A 21,135-nucleotide genomic window follows, 5' to 3' on the forward strand; every position below is an offset into this window, starting at 1 on the left:
GCTTAAGGACAACAAAGTCAAGGTATTGGAGTGGCCTTCACAAAGCCCTGACCTCAATCCTTTCGAAAATGTAGGCCTCCTTTCTCGCACACACAAACCTGACTCAGTTACACCAGCTCTGTCAGGAGGAATGGGACAAAATTCACCCAACTTATTGTGGGAAGCTTGTGGAAGGCTATCTGAAACGTTTGACCCAAGTTAAACAATTGAAAGGAAATGCTACCAAATACTAATTGAGTGTATGTAAACTTCTGACCCACTGGGAATGTGATGAAAGAAATAAAAGCTGAAATCAATCATTCTCTCCACTTTATTTTAAGAATGTGAAATTTCAATAATAGTAGGGATCCCAACTAACCTAAGGCAGGGAATATTTACTAGGATTAAATGTCAGGAATTGTGAAAAACTGAGTTTAAATGTATTTGGCTGAGGTGTATGTAAACTTCGGACTTCAACTGTACATGGGTAATGTTCTGTAAAGCTACAGAAACAGAGAGACAATGAATATACACATGGAATGTAATGAATAGAGCAGGATGAATGTATGCATATCAAATGGGCTACAAGATTAAATACAAATGGAACAGAACTGCAATAGCACAATAGGCAAGGACTATCTAATAACCAGGTATTACATAGTACAATAACAGCAGAGTTAATACACTGCTCAAAAAAATAAAGGGAACACTTAAACAACACAATGTAACTCCAAGTCAATCACACTTCTGTGAAATCAAACTGTCCACTTAGGAAGCAACACTGATTGACAATACATTTCACATGCTGTTGTGCAAATGGAATAGACAAAAGGTGGAAATTATAGGCAATTAGCAAGACACCCCCAAAAAAGGAATGGTTCTGCAGGTGGTGACCACAGACCACTTCTCAGTTCCTATGCTTCCTGGCTGATGTTTTGGTCACTTTTGAATGCTGGCGGTGCTCTCACTGTAGTGGTAGCATGAGACAGAGTCTACAACCCACACAAGTGGCTCAGGTAGTGCAGTTCATCCAGGATGGCACATCAATGCGAGCTGTGGCAAAAAGGTTTGCTGTGTCTGTCAGCGTAGTGTCCAGAGCATGGAGGCGCTACCAGGAGACAGGCCAGTACATCAGGAGACGTGGAGGAGGCCGTAGGAGGGCAACAACCCAGCAGTAGGACCGCTACCTCCGCCTTTGTGCAAGGAGGTGCACTGCCAGAGCCATGCAAAATGACCTCCAGCAGGCCACAAATGTGCATGTGTCAGCATATGGTCTCACAAGGGGTTTACAATTGGCTCATTCATCCCCCTCCTCTCCCCTGTAACTATTCCCCAGGTCGTTGCTGCAAATGAGAACGTGTTCTCAGTCAACTTACCTGGTAAATTAACGGTAAAATAAAAAAATAAAAAAACAAGGGGTCTGAGGATCTCATCTCGGTACCTAATGGCAGTCAGGCTACCTCTGGCGAGCACATGGAGGGCTGTGCGGCCCCACAAAGAAATTCCACCCCACACCATGGCTGACCCACCGCCAAACCGGTCATGCTGGAGGATGTTGCAGGCAGCAGAACGTTCTCCATGGCGTCTCCAGACTCTGTCACGTCTGTCACATGTGCTCATGTGCTCAGTGTGAACCTGCTTTCATCTGTGAAGAGCACAGGGCGCCAGTGGCGAATTTGCCAATCTTGGTGTTCTCTGGCAAATGCCAAACGTCCTGCACGGTGTTGGGCTGTAAGCACAACCCCCACCTGTGGACGTCGGGCCCTCATACCACCCTCATGGAGTCTGTTTCTGACCATTTGAGCAGACACATGCACAAAAAGTAGCTTGATTTAGCTTTCTTACTTGCATGTGTTACGTACGCCTCCTGGAGGAACACCCTGCTACATCTCAACTCACCGTGGAGTGAAAAAGTATGTGATCGTAGGTGCAGGGAAGGATGACAGAGGACGAGAAAAATACAATTTACAGGGAATTTATTATTCCTTAACACGGTAAGGTGGGGAAAAGGGGCTGGATGGAACCAAAGCAAAGAAAAGTATAAGTTAGAGACCCCTCTCCTACCTTACCACTCCTTCCCTAACCTTTAGCACCACCTGGCACGCTAACCAAAATACAGGGGGTGGTCCACCCAGGTCTTACCTAGTGTGCATGGACAGATTAAATACTATGGGTTATGTATTCCTGCAGTCCTCTTGCCTAAACACTCCCAAGGTGTGTTCCCCTTCCCCCCAGGAACAAATGAAACAGAATAATTACTTATACTTAGTGTTTTTGGATATTTAAATTGTTCACTAAGTCCTATTGGCATACACATACCTCAGAAGGAGCGGCTACAAAATAATATCCACAAAAGTTTTACTGACCGCCACAACAATCAACACAGGACATAAAAAGAAGCTCTCTTCTGACAAAGGAAACCAAGCTGGAGAAGGAGTTGGTAATTGAAGCTGTTTCCCCTAACGAGAGGGAGGGGTCAGAGGTCCAATCAGCGATGGGGCCGACCAATCAGTTGCTTTAGGATTCCAAGAAGCCATTTCCTGAAATACACACACATAAAAACCCACAACAACACAGAAACTGGGGAACGTAACACATGAGATAATTGAGCGCTTATACGTTTTGTTCTATGAGATATCAGCCAGTTAACGTGATATTTATGAATTATGAAGCCTTTGGGTGTCTTTTATTTCATTACATAAACACTTCATAATTCACAAAAGTAATGTTAGCTGATGAAGATTATCGTGTAGAACAAAACATATAAGATCTCCTTAACCTGTGTTAACCACAGACCTTATTTTTGGCGTTCATCCAAAAACCCTACAAAAACTCAATTTTCCCATAAGCTTTGTTCAATGCACCATGCTGGAATTAGTGCGTACAAAAAGACGCCATTACTATTGCTGTCTATAGCAGGCTCCTCAGAAAAATGACTTTGTTGGCAGTAAGACTCAGGAAATCCTGTTTGAGTTGGGGTTTGATAGTCCTGATTATATGCTGATCTACCCTGGTGTCTATATTGCAGGTTTTTGCCTGCCCTTCACATTTAGTGAGATGACTGAACAAACATGGATCTCATCTCGGCATAAAAACATACATATTGTTGTTCATTCACCATGTGTGAGTATATACACACATAGAGCAGCTGAGTTACTTTTTTAAATATTATATTTGGAAATGTTTACAGTGTAGTGGAAAAAGACAAGTTCATCTTCACAAATAGGAAGTTGCTGTTGATCTTCAGTAGTATTTCTATCAAATGTTACAATAAAAAGACTGAGGTAGAAAGAAGAGTCACATTAGCACTGCAGTAAGTGATCGTCTGTGTGGGTCAGGGGAGTGTTTGTGTCTCTGAGCCCAGCCTGGGGGCCTCATGTGGGGGCAGACACCAGAACTGCAGGGCCCTGGCCCAGGGAGTGTCCAGCCACACTGCTCTACAGGGGCTTGAAGCCCAGCTCCTCCATTGGGATCCCAAAGGCCTGCAGCTTGGCCTCAGTAGGTCATTATGGGCCTACCCATCAGACAGAGATGTTAACATTTTTATTGACAGACGCTATTATCACTTTGCCTATAAAGATGAGAATGTATTGATATTAGATTGGTTAGTTATTCTATTACATAGTTATAATCCTGTTGTTTTCCCCTTAATGTACAAAACTAAATAGGGTTCAGACCCAAAAGGCATTGTATTCAGCCAACATCCTCACCTTACAAATCCGCGCCAACTCATACTGCAAGTCTTTGATCGCAATGTTCTTGGAGTCCAAAACTTCCTCAAGGAAAAAACAAATAGAGTTGTTTGGCTGCAGAATAGTCTACCGTAAGCTTCCACCAGTATAACTACGCTCACAGGCAAGGTTTACAATTTGATGTGGTTGAAGCCACTGGAGAATCAGCTTCTAGGACAGTAGAGTAGAGAAACCTGATCGCAAGGACTTAGCAACAGAAAACATACTCGCACGATGGAATGAAGATCACAGTTTTCTGTTAAGAACACTTCTCTGTTTTAATCTTGAATGACAACTTGGCTTGTATCCAGTATCCACCACAAAGCAGGTCTGATGAGGTGTGGTGCTAGTTGCTTTCACAACTCTACTGTTAACTCAACACAAGAGAGTAGGTTACTAGTGTAGCTTCTTTGGTATGATGGAGCTGTGTAGTCTTGTGTAGTCAGGGTGGTTTGGGTTAAGGCTGAAGCAGGATGTGGACATGAAGCTAGGGTTAGGGTTAGGTATCCCAGGGAGGGTAGCATACCTCCAGTTTGCGTGTGACCACGCCGAGGGCGGTGTGGTCCAGGTTGGAGGCAGACAGCACCTCGTTGAGCTGAGCCTCCTTCTCCAGGGTGTTGGTCAGAGCCAACAGTTTCCTCTCCAACAGGAGGTTCTTAAAGCCACTCGTCTGCTGCTCCTCCTGGATGGCCTGGGTGAACTTCTTATACAGGTCATCACGCTCCACCTGGACCTGCACCACACAGACAAAGGATTGGCTCAGCTCAGTTAGAAACACAGATCAGTTAAGCATGGATCAATTTGATAGAATTACATTTGATTCAGTTCTGTTCCATGTTTTGGGTGTGTTAATGCATAACAGAGGGACTGTCCTTCAATAGTAGCCATTATAGTAGCCATTGTATGGGTGAAAAGTGTCCAGTTACTAGGACGTTTTTAGTCAACCTAATAAACGGTCTGTGTAGTTAGTTTGTGCTGTGGTCTCCTGTACACAGGGTAAAAGGGCAGAAGGACTCATCCTTGAACTCCTCTGTAATCACGTCAAAGTATACAATGGTGGGAAACTCCTTTTTGTATTCGATTGGAACACAGATGTCAGTGTAGATGCCGTTTTAGTTCTAACCCTTAATCTCATGATCAATTATTTTCTCAGATTCTTCCCTGTCCCAAATTTGAAAAGGCTAAACTTTCTGTTTGGCATGGGTCCACAAATCCTCAAAAGGATCTACAGCTGCACCATGGAGATTATCCTAACTGGTTACATCACTGCCTGGTATGGCAACTGCTCGGCCTCTGACCGCAAGGCACTACAGAGGGTAGCGCATACGGCCCAGTATGTCACTGGGGCCAAGCTTCCTGCCATCCAGGACCTCTATATCAGGCGGTGTCAGAGGAAGGCCCTAAAAATTGTCAAAGACTCCAGCCACCCTAGTCATAGACTGTTCTCTCTGCTACTGCACGGCAAGCGATACTGGAGCGCCAAGTCTAGGTCCAAGAGGCTTCTAAACAGCTTCTACCCCCAAGCCATAAGACTCCTGAACATCTCATCAAAGGGTTACCCAGACCCTTCTCTTACGCTGCTGCTACTCTCTGTTTATAATCTATGCATAATCACTTTAACTCTACCTGCATGTACATATTACCTGGACTAACCGGTGCACCTGAACGTTTACTCTGTACCGGTACATCCTGTATATAGCCTTTAAATATTGAATTTTACTGCTGCTGTTTAATTATTAGTTACTTTTATTTTCAATTTTTTTCTTAACACTTTTTTTTTTCTTAACTTCTTAAAGCATTGTTGTTTAAGGGCTTGTAAGTAAGCATTTCACTGTAAGGTCTACACCGATTATATTCGACGCATGTGACAAAGAACATTTGATTTGATTCAATCAAGTGACAACAATTTATGGAACACGTGAGGACAAAAGCCTTTGTCATTACAAACCAGAGTTTGTGTGCATGTGTGTGTGCACGCTTGTACGTGTGTATGTGTATGTGTGTAATTGTAGCTTCTCACCTTACTTAACCTCTGTTCCAGCACTTCGTATTCCCACTTCAGGTCTTTCAGACATGCCTTGGCCCCCTGTCAAGACAGGCACCATCACTCCTGTTTACTTTCACCAAGTACCCTATTACATTTCTATTCACTCTCAGATGCACCCAACACAAACCATTCATCACAACACAAACCATTCATCATAGAACATTAGAGAGAATAAAGTAGACGCCACCGGTCCATTTTGATTTATGATCCTAAAATATTGAAAAAGAATTGAATCCACAATTACATAATATGCGTTGAACTACTGACTTTTTCATTTGTAAATCATTATTATAACCCAAATGAAACCTTTGGTTTATACGTGTCTACAACTCACAAGTATTATTAAAAATGTGTAAGAAATTGAAATACATAATATATGTACCCCATCTCAATTTTCACAAGAGACATATTCTGAGCTTTTAAACAAAATTGTAAACTCTTTACACATACTTATGCTACTTTCACATAACAAAATACAATGTCAGTGTCTGTGTATTCATCCTTAGATGCTGTGGGGAATGTGTTATATCATGTACTTGTTCCCCACTATAGATATTCCTTAACATCCTAGATACTAGTACATTAGTAGTACATAACCGTGTAATAGTGTAGTACTACAGTACGGACCTGTCTTCTGGATATGTGTAGTACTGTATATAAAAACGTCAGTGACTCTTTGCTTTGAGGTCATGTAGGTAAATTTGTTGCTCTCTTTGCCTTTATTCATCTCTTTGACCTACTGTAAACTCCCTCGGTTGTTAACATCTACAATAATCATTCGACGTACGAGTCAGAGTTATCATACCCAGCGTCAGGGTTTGCTAACTCTGGAAATTCCTTTGGTTTGTACAGAGTTAGGTAATTCAGCTCTTTGCCCATTACATGGGGCATATTCTCCAAGCTGCTCTAAACATTGCTGTTTTTGATGTCTCTAGGTTAATCTCTAGACTGCTGAATGAGGCCTGTTACAACATGCTTACAAAACCTTTAAAAGGAGTTTGTGAAACCATTCAGTCATGGATGTATGTAAACATGGACATGCACATTAAGAGAAGATGACACCCAGGCCATATGACACCCAGGCTATACTCTATTTTTGAAAGAGTACATTAACCAAGGCCATACGTACATTTATGACAGCTGGACGTACTATGGTCAGAAGGATACAGGAAGAAGGATGGAAGCAAAATAACTGATGACTGACACGTGAAACATAAGCATGTGAAAAGGGTTCTACCATCATTATAACCTAACCAAAAGCAGATATGAGCGTTAGTGGGCGTGAACAAGCAAGCTCTGAGATGAAAATAAAATAATGGAGAAAGGTCAAGGACTTTGTAATATGAGAATTTAGTCTTTTTCCATGGAGGGGCTCGGCTCTGTTACGTTTGTGATAGGGTCCTTCCATGGAAGGGCTCAGTTTTGCTACTTTGTATTAAAGTGTATATTGAATTCACAAGTTCTTGTAAGAGTATTATATTTCTGAGACAATTCTCCACGACACCCCCTAAACAGGAATATGAAATTACCTTTATGATCTTTTTTACCACGATTACTTTGGGATTCTAATCTCACTCTTTCAAAATCCCCACTGTGACCAAATCTCTAACATTCATGATCCTTACCATATATTTTATCCCTAAACCTCCCACAAAAACTATTGTCTATTGTTAGTCTCAGTGACCTTACTGACGATATCAACGTTTTATACATATCTAAATACATTGTTGGAGACAGTTTTCATGTCTTTCATTATGCAGACATTTGTTTATTAGATTATATTTCTCATTTAGAATACTGTTGTTTTAATTCTATATGGGTCATGCTTTGCCTTGGTCCCGTGTTCTCTTATGGTTCATTGCTTTTAATTACAATATAGCAATTATGTTCTCGGCTCAATTACTTAGAAGGGCTTGTGGGCCCAGCCTTCCTGTGTGTTCCCAGGTCCATATTTGGGAGCCCCTATACATTCAGGATGTAAGGCTTACTAGTTATGTCAAATGTTAGGATGACCTGTTGGTTGTAACAACAACAAAAAAATACATTTGACCCCATCTTTTCACATACTTTTTATTTGGGTCTTTTTAATTTAGCCTGGACTCACTCAGGAGTCAATGTCCTATCTTTTGTCTTTTTCACAGCCTGAGACAGAGACAGAGACAGAGACAGAGACAGAGACAGAGACAGAGACAGAGACAGAGACAGAGACAGAGAGACAGACAGACAGACAGACAGACAGACAGACAGACAGACAGACAGACAGACAGAGACAGACAGAGACAGAGAGAGACAGAGAGAGACAGAGAGAGAGAGAGACAGAGAGACAGAGAGAGAGAGAGAGACAGAGACAGAGAGAGAGACAGAGAGAGAGACAGAGAGACAGAGACAGAGACAGAGACAGAGAGAGAGAGACAGAGAGAGAGAGACAGAGAGAGAGAGACAGAGACAGAGACAGAGACAGAGACAGAGAGAGTATATTACCTAAAGTTATCACAGCTGCACACTATGTAACGCATTATATTGATTATTGCCTAAAATTGTATGTCACTGTCTTTCATAAATGTTGAAATACCAAATGTTGAAACGTTGTTAAATATTTGCTACTTTGGTATACATTAAGTAAAAGGGTATACATTGAGAGAGAGTAATATTACACACTTAAATTATAGATCATCATTCACACACACACACAGCCCTGTCTTCATAGTTGTTCATAGTTTATTATATAGTTTTATTATCATAGTTTGATCATAGTTTTGTCATAGTTTCTAATTATCGTTTCTAATCACAGTTTGAACATAGTTGTTCATAGTTTCTAATCATAATTTCTAGTCTGAGAGGTTTGATATAATAAGCGGGTCAGATAGACCCTAAGAGGGCATAAGCTATTGTTTACAAACTGCATGAATAAAATCTATGGTTCAATGGATAAATAAGCTTCTTTTTTTTTTTTACTTACATGTAAATGACAAGAACTAATACCTATCATTCTTAAATAATATATGTGCTATTGGCTGCTGGCTGGTGTTTGGAGTTAAGGTAAGGCTGTTCATACAGAACCGTAGAATAGCCTCTGTTTCATCTGTTCCTCCCAAGTCCTTCAGGGTCCATAAGGAGGCTTGTACCCCTGTTTGGTGTGGGTCCGCCGTGAACACAAGATTAGCTTTAAAAAAAATTATGTACACACTTTTTATTTTTGATGTATAAATATTATTAGGGATTTTATTTGGGGATTTACGTCGAAAATAGTGTGATGGTGAGGGGCTACGTAAAGGACCGGGCGCAGTTTGCTTCTGAGAAACCCCGTGTAACGCTGTCGGTTTGCAATCAATTATGCCCGGTAGCCTCTGGGTATCATACAGACGTTAGATAATATTAACATGTATTTATACCAAATAGATACATTTTAACTTATAAGAATACGTGCATTTGACATATTGCCTAAAAAAAAAAAATCTTTGTCCATCCGTTTCTGAATATCTGTAAAAAAAAAAAAACACATTTAACGCCTGTGTCACGTTCGTCGTTTGGATGACGAGGAGGAGGACCAAGGCGCAGCGTGATAAGAATACATTCTTCTATTTATTTAACGAAACGAAGAACACTTAAACAAACTATGCAAAACAACAAACAAATGTGAAGCTATATATTAAACAAGTGCATACACAGGCAACTTACATATAGACAATAACCCACAAAATACCCAACGGAATATGGCTGCCTAAATATGGTTCCCAATCAGAGACAACGATAAACAGCTGCCTCTAATTGAGAACCAATCTAGGCAACTATAGACATACAAACAACTAGACTAGTAAACATTTACATTACATTTAAGTCATTTAGCAGACGCTCTTATCCAGAGCGACTTACAAATTGGTGCATTCACCTAATGACATCCAGTGGAACAGCCACTTTACAATAGTGCATCTACATCTTTTAAGGGGGGGGGGGGGGCAGAAGGATTGCTTTATCCTATCCTAGGTAAACACCCCATAAACATGCAAAACCCCTAGACAAGACGAAACACATACATCCCCATGTCACACCCTGACCTAACCAAAATAATAAAGATAACTAAGGTCAGGGCGTGACAGCCTGTTTAATATTAAAACAATATCTAATTTTAATATTCAAACAATTCCCAGAAAAAATACCTAACGCCTCCAAATCTAATATATTATTTTCACTGAGTTATTTTCACTAACTCACCTTCAGAAAACTCCATTAGGATGGATTCACAGATTATCTTTTAGCTGTTCTGGGCTGTTGGCCTGGTGTTTGGAGTTGCGCTAATGCCTTTCGTACAGAGGGGATACGAAAGGCATTAGCGTTTCGTTGTCACTCGCTCCGCGGTCTTGGCTCAAAAGAGAGATATTCTGTAATGATCTTACAGAACGGGGGTGACGTTTTTTCGGGTGGCATCCCGTATGCAAAAAAAAAAGCCATATATTGCCTCTTAATGTTTAGAGTCCCCAAAACCACAGGTGGTTGTCTCGACATGTTATGCCTGTCTGTATTTCCTTTTGATTTCCTACAACATCATGGGGTAGCAGCTTGGCTATAAACAAAAGGCTATATCTACCAGTGGAAGGATAGTTAAGATATTTCAAGGATTTTTCACACTTGAGTACAGGTTCAGATCAAGGAAAGCATAAACATTCAGATTTTGTATTTTTCGACACTACAGAAAGTCAGCACAGAGAGTCGTTTCAACATGCAACTCACATATTATCCTCCTACACACCTACACTCACACACACACACACCTTTGGAGTTTAGCTTACAGAACTGCATAGATTGGTGTTGTCAGCTAAAACACACAAGTTCACAGAGCGAAGACTTGCATTTTCCTCCTAACATTATTCTGTATGTTTTTTTGTCCGATATAGATTTATAGACCTGGGTGGGGGGCCGTTTGTATATGAGCTGATTACAAATAACATATGTTTTAAACCGTAGGAGGTCTGCCGGAGGTTGTTTGACTTTTTATCCCCCCACGTCCTTGGGGGTGAGATAAATACGTATTTGAAAGGCATGTGTGTTAATGAATCGAAAGTGCCCATTTTAAGAGACGCACACCCAATTCTAAAACAGCCTCACGCACCTTTTTGGTTTCAAACGCCACATGCAGAGACACACACCCCCACCCCCTTTTGTTTTGAAACACCCACACCTCCTGACCCTGCACACGCACACCTCCTGCACACGCACACGTCTTTTCCAAAATAATTTTTCTCTGAGACATGCATGATGATAGAGCGAAAAGACAGAGCCCCTTCGTTAAAGGTGAGATAACTCTTTAAAACCATTTATTTAATTCATAATATTTAGTACAGACCTTTTAAAACATCTTATAATTAATCCAAAACTATTTTCATGCACAATATTGAAACATGCACAGATGTTTTATTTATAAACATTGGTTGTACAACAGTTATACATCATTACCAGACAGTACTAAACTTTTAATAACCTTGTAAATATTTATGTTTATACCAGGCTGTTGTAGGAAAGACTGTATTCGTATAAAATAAGACATTGTTTTGAAACGCACATAACCATTTTCCCAGAAATGCCTTTTCTCCGCGACAGACCGGAGCGAGAGAGATAACCATCGATTCCTGTTCCTTAAATGATGAGATACACTTTTAAATTCCTTTATTTAATTCTAAATCTTTAGTACCGACCTTTTAAAACATGTTATAATTAGTTAAACATTTTTACTATTCCTTTCTTACAGATAAAGGGCCTGGTTATAGGTTTATACTGTCACGATCGTCTTCGGGTGAAAGAGAGGACCAAGGCGCAGCGTGAAGTGAATACACAATCTATTTATTTAAGCGACGTACTGAAGAACACTTAAACAAAACTACAAAACAACAAACCGACGAACGTGAAGCTATACAAAACAAATAAGTGTAGACACTGGCAACTTACACATAGACAATTACCCACAACCTACCTAATTACTATGGCTGCCTAAATATGGCTCCCAATCAGAGACAACGATAGACAGCTGTCTCTAATTGAGAACCAATCCAGGCAACCATAGACTTACATAAACACCTACACTGAACACAACCCCATGAACTCTACAAACACCCCCTAGACAATACAAACACCCTAGACGAGACAAAAACACACAAACATCCCCCATGTCACACCCTGACCTAACTAAAATAATAAAGAAAAACAAAGATAACTAAGGCCAGGGTGTGACATATACATCCTGCCGTTTCCAATTCCACCCCGTCGTCATGACAGTCTCTCTTGCTCGCAGGATATTCCACACAAACCCCAGCTCCGTAAGTTTTCCAGGCACAAAGTAGTTCACATCCAGACAGGCTTGGGAAAAAAAATAAGAACTAATAGATTTTTTGTAGCATTTCTACTATATCTTTCATGTTGCTGTGGTGTTTTTTTAAGTCAATAAACGTGTGTAAAGTGTACACTTTTGTTTCACAGGAGATTTGTTTAAGCCCACCAAGAAACACCTGATTTATCCCACAGCATGAATTAATAAGCTGGGTAGAAAATGAATCTGTTTAAGTTATAAGTAAAGGCCTTTCAAAGTGGCTGTCATGATTGACTGTGACAGCCCCCACCCTGGAGAGCAGCTCTCCTTTGATCCCCAACCTAGGAAAATCTCCTGTTGTTTGGGTATCGTTATGTATATATGCCCTCCTATCGTTGAATTGTTTAGATAAAAAACATTGTTTCAAACACCCCAGCAGAGACAAACACACACAAATTACCCCCCGGACATTCCTGCGTCATAGACAACAGCCCTAAGGACAATAAAATAGGGGGTGTGGGGCCATTCTCTTTGAAATGTTCAAACACAGACCCTCCCAGTTCAACCAGGTCCCTACACATCAATCATCATGACAACTTCAAAGGAATAGATGCAATATAGATATAAATAACACACCCTCTAACACGTGACAACAGGAACAGGATGTCCTGGCCGGATGCCCATATTTGGGCATGTACGCGTCATCCGGACATAAATCAAAATTTTGACCCGTGCTGTCTACTTTATTCTCTCTACCATTTGAAGGAATTTTACTTTTCCATGTTGTTATATGAATATTTTTTATGCAAATCTGTCATACTGCTACATTGTTGCTTTTTGCTATAAATCTTCTCTATAATTACCATATAACTAAATATCATGTATTCTATTCTGTGTTTGTGTGTGTAACCCACCGCCAGTGAGGTCTTGTCCTTCTCTTAGTTGGCCAGTTGTTTCTGCAGCTCGGTCACCTCCTCCTTGGCCCTCTGCAGGGGCTCCGTCAGGCGCTTGTTCTGCAGCAGCACCTCTGCCATGTCCTCCTCCAGATACTCCTCCTTCCTCTTCATCTCCTCCATTTGTTCCTGACAGACACACACAGGCCTTGTAAACAACTGGTTACTAGCTTGTATTGATGTGTTAGTGTAACAAACAGTTTGCCCTCCAGGGCTCCAAACCCTGGCCACTGTCAGTCAGGCACACCACACAGTGAACCCTTCTGCTAAAGATCAGGGCCTATCAGTAATCATACACCTCTCTGTTATCGTCTTGTAATACACAAGTGAGTTGTGAGTTGATGAAGCCTAGGTTAGGTTTGATGATACTGTACGTTGAGGAATTTCTAAAACTCAGTTAGTTGATTGGTCCTAGGTTATTGTTATTGAGTAGAACAAATACCTTGGTTATTAGCTGATATTGTTGTGGTATTGCTAACCTTGAGTGAGTTGATGAGGGCCAGGTTGTTCAGGGTGATGTCGTTGTAGTAGTTCTTGATGTCGCTGAAAGCCTTCTCGTGGTTCTTCATCAGCGTGTTGATCTGGCTGTTCTTCCTCTCCTCGATCTCGTGGATCTCTGTCTACCACCACAGACTGACGCTGGCACTAAAACTGCAATCAATGAGCTGCATTCCGCAATAAGCAAACAGGAAAACACTCATCCAGATGCGGCGCTCCTAGTGGCCGGGGACTTTAACGCAGGGAAACTAAACAGACTTTAACGCAGGGAAACTTAAATTAGTTTTACCTAATTTCTATCAGCATGTTAAATGTGCAACCATTGGGAAAAAAATTCTAGACCACCTTTACTCCACACACAGAGACGCGTACAAAGCTCTCCATCCCCCTCCATTTGGTAAATCCGACCACAACTCTATCCTCCTGATTCCTGCTTACAAGCAAAAATTCAAGCAGGAAGCACCAGTGACTCGGTCTATAAAAAAGTGGTCAGATGAAGCAGATGCTAAACTACAGGACTGTTTTGCTATCACAGACTGGAACATGTTCCGGGATTCTTCCGATGGCATTGAGGAGTACACCACATCAGTCACTGGCTTTATCAGTAAGTACATCGAGGACGTCGTCCCCACAGTGACTGTTACGTACATACCCCAATCAGAAGCCATGGATTACAGGCAACATTCGCACTGAGCTAAAGGGTATAGCTGCTGCTTTCAAGGAGCGGGACTCTAATTCTCAATTCTACCACTGACTAGTCTCTCATGCCCCTATGAACGGGGACACAGGGCAATAGTTTTTAATCCAAACCAGCCCTTTTTTACTGGAGTACACTAACCCCTAATTGGGGCTCTTTTCTTGACACAGTAGCAGTTTACCAGATAAGAATATCAAAAAGAACAAAAAGTAGATTGTTGTAAGGGTGTATTACATCCTGTGCTGGCCCCATTGTCATATCCATTCTGGATTCTGAGTGGTAAAATTATTGCTGAAAAATGCCTTTATGTATATGTATACATTTTCCGCCAAGACAGAACTGCCAAAGAGGGTGGAGTTGCAATCTACTGCAGAGACAGCCTGCAGAGTTCTGTCATGCTACCCAGGTCTGTGCCCAAACAGTTAGAGCTTCTACTTTTAAAAATACACCTTTCCAGAAATAAGTCTCTCACTGTTGCCGCATATGGACACCATATGTGAATTAATTGCCCCCCATTTATCTTCAGAGTTTGTAATGTTAGGTGACCTAAACTGGAACATGCTTAACACCCCGGCCGTCCTACAATCTAAGCTAGATGCCCTCAATCTCACCCAAATTATCATGAAACCTACCAGGTACAACCCTAAATCCGTAAACTCAGGCACCCCCATAGACATTATCCTGACCAACCTGCCCTCTAAATACACCTCTGCTGTCTTCAACCAGTATCTTAGAAATCACTGCCTCATTGCCTGTGTCAGTAATGGGTCCACGGTCAAACGACCACCCCTCATCACAGTCAAACGGTCCCTAAAACACTTCAGCGAGCAGGCCTTTCTAAATCGACCTGGCCCGGGTATCCTGGAAAGATATTGACCTCATTCCGTCAGTAGAGGATGCCTGGTTATTCTTTAAAAGTGCTTTCCTCACCATCTTAAATATGCATGCCTCATTCAAAAAATGTAGACCTAAGAACAGATATAGCCCTTGGTTCACTCCAGACTTGACTGCCCTTGACCAGCACAAAAGCATCATGTGGCATACTGCATTAGCATTGAAGTGCCCCCGTGATATGCACATTTTCAGGGAAGTTAGGAACCAATATACACAGGCAGTTAGGAAAGCAAAGGCTAGCTTTTTCAAATAGAAATTTACATCCTGTAGCACAAACTCCAAAAAGTTCTCGGACACTGTAAAGTCCATGGAGAATAAGAGCGCCTCCTCCCAGCTGCCCACTGCACTGAGGCTAGGAAACACTGTCACCACCGATAAATCTACGATTATCGAGAATTTCAATAAGCATCTTTCTAAGGCTGGGCTTGCTTTCCACCTGGCTACCCCTACCCCGGTCAACAGCACTGCACCCCCCACAGCAACTTGCCCAAGCCTCCCCCATTTCTTCTTCACCCAAATCCAGATAGCTGATGTTCTGAAAGAGCTGCAAAATCTGGACCCCTACAAATCAGCTGGGCTAGACAATCTGGACCCTCTTATAATTATCCGCCGCAATTGTTGCAACCCCTATTACCAGCCTGTTCAACCTCTCTTTCGTATTGTCTGAGATCCCCAAAGATTGGAAAGCATCCGCGGTCATCCCCCTCTTCAAAAGGGGGAGACACTCTAGACCGAAACTGTTACAGACCTATATCTATCCTACCCTGCCTCTCTAAGGTCTTCGAAAGCCAAGTTAACAAACAGATCACCGACCATTTCGAATCCCACCGTACCTTCTCCGCTATGCAATCTGGTTTCTGAGCTGGTCATGGGTGCACCTCAGCCACGCTCAAGGTCCTAACCAATATCATAACCGCCATCGATAAGAGACAATACTGTGCAGCCGTATTCATCGACCTGGCCAAGGCTTTCGACTCTGTCAATCACCACATTCTTATTGGCAGACTCAACAGCCTTGGTTTCTCAAATGACTGTCTCGCCTGGTCCACCAACTACTTCTCAGACAGAGTTCAGTGTGTCAAATGGGAGGGCCTGTTGTCCGGACCTCTGGCAGTCTCTATGGGGTGCCACAGGGTTCAATTCTCGGGCCGACTCTTTTCTCTGTATACATCAATGATGTCGCTCTTGCGGCTGGCGATTCCCTGATCCACCTCTACGCAGACGACACCATTCTGTATACTTCCGGCCCTTCCTTGGACACTGTGTTAACTAACCTCCAGACGAGCTTCAAAGCCATACAACTCTCCTTCCGTGGCCTCCAACTGCTCCAAATGCAAGTAAAACTAAATGCATGCTCTTCAACTGATCGCTGCCAGCATCTGCACACCCGCCTAGCATCACTACTCTGGACGGTTCTGACTTAGAATATGTGGACAACTACAAATAACTATGTGTCTGGTTAGACTGTAAACTCTCCTTCCAGACTCATGTTAAGCATCTCCAATCCAAAATTAAATCTAGAATTGGCTTCCTATTTCGCAACAAAGCTTCCTTCACTCATGCTGCCAAACATACCCTCGTAAAACTGACTATCCTACCAATCCTTAACTTCGGCGATGTCATTTACAAAATAGGCTTCAACAATCTACTCAGCAAATTGGATGCAGTCTATCACAGTTCCATCCGTTTTGTCACCAAAGCCCCATACACTACCCACCACTGCGACCAGTATGCTCTCGTTGGCTGGCCCTCGCTTCATATTCGTCGCCAAACCCACTGGCTCCATGTCATCTATAAGTCCTTGCTAGGTAAAGCCCCGCCTTATCTTATCACTGGTCACCATAGCAGCACCCACCTGTAGCACGTGCTCCAGCAGGTATATTTCACTGGTCATCCCCATAGCCAATTCCTCCTTTGGCCGCCTTTCCTTCCAGTTCTCTGCTGCCAATGACTGGAACGAATTGCAAAAATCACTGAAGCTGGAGACTCATATCTCCCTCACTATCTTTAAGCATCAGCTATCAGAGCAGCTTACAGATCATTGCACCTGTACGTAGCACATCTGTAAATAGCCCATCCAACTACCTCAACCCCATATTGTTATTTATTTTATTTCTATTTTATTTATTTTTTGCTCCTTTGCACCACAGTATCTCTACTTGCACATTCATCTTCCACACATCTCACTCCAGTGTTTATTTGCGAAATTGTAATTATTTCGCCACTACGGCCTATTTATTGCCTTACCTCCCTAATCGTACTTAATTTGCACACACTGTATATAGACTTTTGTATTGTGTTATTGACTGTACGTTTGTTTATTCCATGTGTAACTCTGTGTTGTTGTTTGTGTCACACTGCTTTGCTTTATCTTGGTCAGGTCGCAGTTGTAAATGAGAACTTGTTCTCAACTGGCTTAACTGGTTGAATAAAGGTGAAATAAAAAATAAAAGAAATACTATATGTGGGAATGTCTTATGTTCGTCCTACATGTAGTGTTGGTACATGGAATATTCCTCAACTGCATATATCATAAATTGCTATTGCAAATAGAAGTATTATGTTCAACAACTGACATTTCAGATATTATTTTGACAAACACACTTTGGTGCTTACAATTAATTCTCTATTGTCATAGATTTGGTGGGCACTGTCATCTGTGATCTTTGTGATGACTTTCTTTAACCTGTTTGGGCTGCAAGCCCCCAGTCGGGATCAACATGACAACAGCCACTTCAAGTGCAGGGCGCGAAATTCAAAAGCTATTTTTTTTAAATATTTAACTTTCACACATTAACAAGTCCAATACAGCATTTGAAAGATAAACATCTTGTCAATCCAGCCAACATGTCCGATTTTTTAAATGTTTTACAGAGAAAACACCACATATATTTATGTTAGCTCACCACCAAATAAAAAAGAGGACAGACAAGTAGGAGCAGCACAAGTAGGATTCAAGTAGCATGCACAAGCCAACCTAACTAACCTAGAACCAACCTAAACAACCTAGAAAAAACTACCTCAGATGACAGTCCTATAACATGTTACACAATAAATCTATGTTTTGTTCATAAAATGTGCATATTTTAGCTATAAATCAGTTTTACATTACTGCTCCCATCATAGCTACAGTCTGAAATCGCACGGGAGTAGCCAGAGAAAATACAGACACCAACGTCAACTGCTAATTACACCTCAAAAAACATTTCAGAAAAATATATGGTGGATAGCTAATGAAAGACAAAGATCGTGTGAATAGAGCCAATATTTCCGATTTTTGAAGTGTTTTACAGCAAAAACACAATATATCGTTATATTAGCTTACTACATTAGCTAGCATACGGCAGCATTGATTCTAGTCAAACGGTAGCATAGCACAGTTCGACAGATATATGAAAAAGCATCCCAAATTGGGTCCTTATCTTTGTTGATATTCCATCAGAATGTTGTAAAGGGGTCCATTGTCCAGTACAGTCTTTGTTTGGGTTCCAGAACGAACTATTTCAATCTTGTATTAGCAAGCACACTGGCCGTGCGGCGCTAACCTCTCTTTCTTCAAACAATTCTTGCGTCACATCACGTCTAAAGTCCAGAATAAATTTCAATAATATACATAAACTATATTGAAAAAACATACTTTAGGATGATTTTGTGACATATATCAAATAATATCAAAGCCAGAGCTCATATTCACCTTTAACGAGCGTTGTCCACGAGCCGAGTTATTGTTCTATTTCGTGCCCAGAAAAAAATCTAAAGTGCGCAGGTCTCACTCCAAGATGTTGTGTTCAGTCCCTGGACGAGATATTCAACTGCTTTCTTCTCTCACTTCCGCATTACACCCAGATGAAGGCGTATGACGTGTTTCTACGGTCCTAAGTGACATGACCTTTTATAGACACGCTCTTAAAGAGAGACATCGCATTTGGAAATCTCAATTCCGGATAGGAAATGGGCTGTAAAAATAGTTTTGTTCCACTTAGAGAAATAATTCAAACGTTTTTAGAAACTAGAGACTGTTTTCTATCCAATAGTAGTAAATATATGCATATTGTAAGAGCAAAAATTTATTAATAGGCCGTTTGAAAATGTGCACATATTTTCCAGTTTTTCAATATTCACCCTGCAGCCATAAGAAGTTCCTGTCTGGCTCCGGCGTTCCGCTAGCGGAACTCCTCCCACATTCCACTGAAAAAGCAGAGTGCGAAATTCAAAAGATATTTTTTAGAAATATTTAACTTTCACACATTAACAAGTCCAATACAGCAAATGAAAGATACACATCTTGTGAATCCAGTCAACATGTCCGATTTTAAAAATGTTTTACAGCGAAACACCACATATATTAATGTTAGCTCACCACCAAATACAAAAAAGGACAGACATTTTTCACAGCACAGGTAGCATGCACAAAGCCAAACTAACTAACCAAGAACCAACCAAACTAACCAAGAAACACCTTCTTCAGATGACAGTCTTATAACATGTTATACAATAAATCTATGTTTTGTTCGAAAAATGTGCATATTTGAGGTATAAATCAGTTTTACATTGCAGCTACCATCACAGCTACCGTCAGAAATAGAACCGAAGCAGCCAGAGTAATTACAGACACCAACGTCAAATACCTAAATACTCATCATAAAACATTTCTGAAAAATCGATGGTGTACAGCAAATTAAAGACAAACATCTTGTGAATCCAGCCAATATTTCCGTTTTTTTAAGTGTTTTACAGCGAAAACACAATATAGCATTATATTAGCTTACTACAATAGCCTACCACACTGCCGCATTCATTCATCAAGGCACGTTAGCGATAGCAATAGGCACGTTAGCGATAGGGAATAAACCAGCAAAATATATTAATTTTCACTAACCTTCATAAACCTTCATCAGATGACAGTCCTATAACATCAGGTTATACATACACTTATGTTTTGTTCGAAAATGTGCATATTTAGAGCTGAAATCAGTGGTTATACATTGTGCTAACGTAGCATCTTTTTCCCAGAATGTGCAGATATTTTTATGACACTCCAACTATTCTGACCAAATAACTATTCATAAACGTTACTAGAAAATACATGTTGTATAGGAAATGATAGATACACTAGTTCTTAATGCAATCGCCGTGTTAGAATTCTAAAAATAACTTCATTACGATATGCAGTTTACGTTATGGCGAGAGCGTGCCCAAAACCTGGCCGCAAACGACTAGTACAACATGTTCGACAGATATATGAAATAGCATCATAAAATGGGTCCTACTTTTGATAATCTTTCATCAGAATGTTGTACAGGGGGTCCTTTGTCATGAACAATCGTTGTTTGGATTTAGAATGTCCTCTTCTCCAGTCAATTAGCACGGAAAGCTAGCAAAGTGGCGCTGAGCTCTCCTTCCTGAACAAAGGCACACAACGCAACACGCCTAACGTCCCGAATAAATTTCAATAATCTAATAAAACTATATTGAAAAAACATACTTTATGATGATATTGTCACATGTATCAAATAAAATCAAAGCCGGAGATATTAGTCGTCCATAACGACAGCTTATCAGAAGGCAAATCCAGGTCCCTTGACGCGCTCTCCAGAAAACAGGAAACTGGTGACACGTCATGCCGAGAGCTATTATTCGACCCAGATCAAGTTATTCACTCCATTTCTTCTCTCACTCCCTGTCGACATCTAGTGGAAGACGTATGAAGTGCATGTATTATAATATATATCAAGGACATTAATAGGCAGCCCTAGAACAGTGCATCGATTTCAGATTTTCCACTTCCTGTCAGGAAGTTTGCTGCAAAAGGAGTTCTGTTTTACTCACAGATATAATTTAAACGGTTTTAGAAACTAGTGAGTGTTTTCTATCCAATAGTAATAATAATATGCATATTGTACGAGCAAGAATTGAGTACGAGGCCGTTTAAATTGGGCACGATTTTCCCCCAAAGTGAAAACAGCGCCCTCTGTCCTCAACAGGTTTTAAGCACGTACTGATGAAACTGTCACTGTCACGACTCCCACCGAAGGTGG

At 41.1% G+C, this 21,135-nt stretch overlaps 1 pseudogene; it reads right to left on the reverse strand.

Moving 5' to 3' along the window:
* Positions 1 to 1,988: 1,988 nt before the first annotated feature.
* Positions 1,989 to 14,455, reverse strand: LOC129834928 (dynein regulatory complex subunit 4-like; annotated as a pseudogene).
* Between the last annotated feature and the right edge of the window lie 6,680 nt (positions 14,456 to 21,135).

Source organism: Salvelinus fontinalis, chromosome 35 (assembly GCF_029448725.1).
Source record: "Salvelinus fontinalis isolate EN_2023a chromosome 35, ASM2944872v1, whole genome shotgun sequence".
Classification (NCBI taxonomy): Eukaryota; Metazoa; Chordata; class Actinopteri; order Salmoniformes; family Salmonidae; genus Salvelinus; species Salvelinus fontinalis.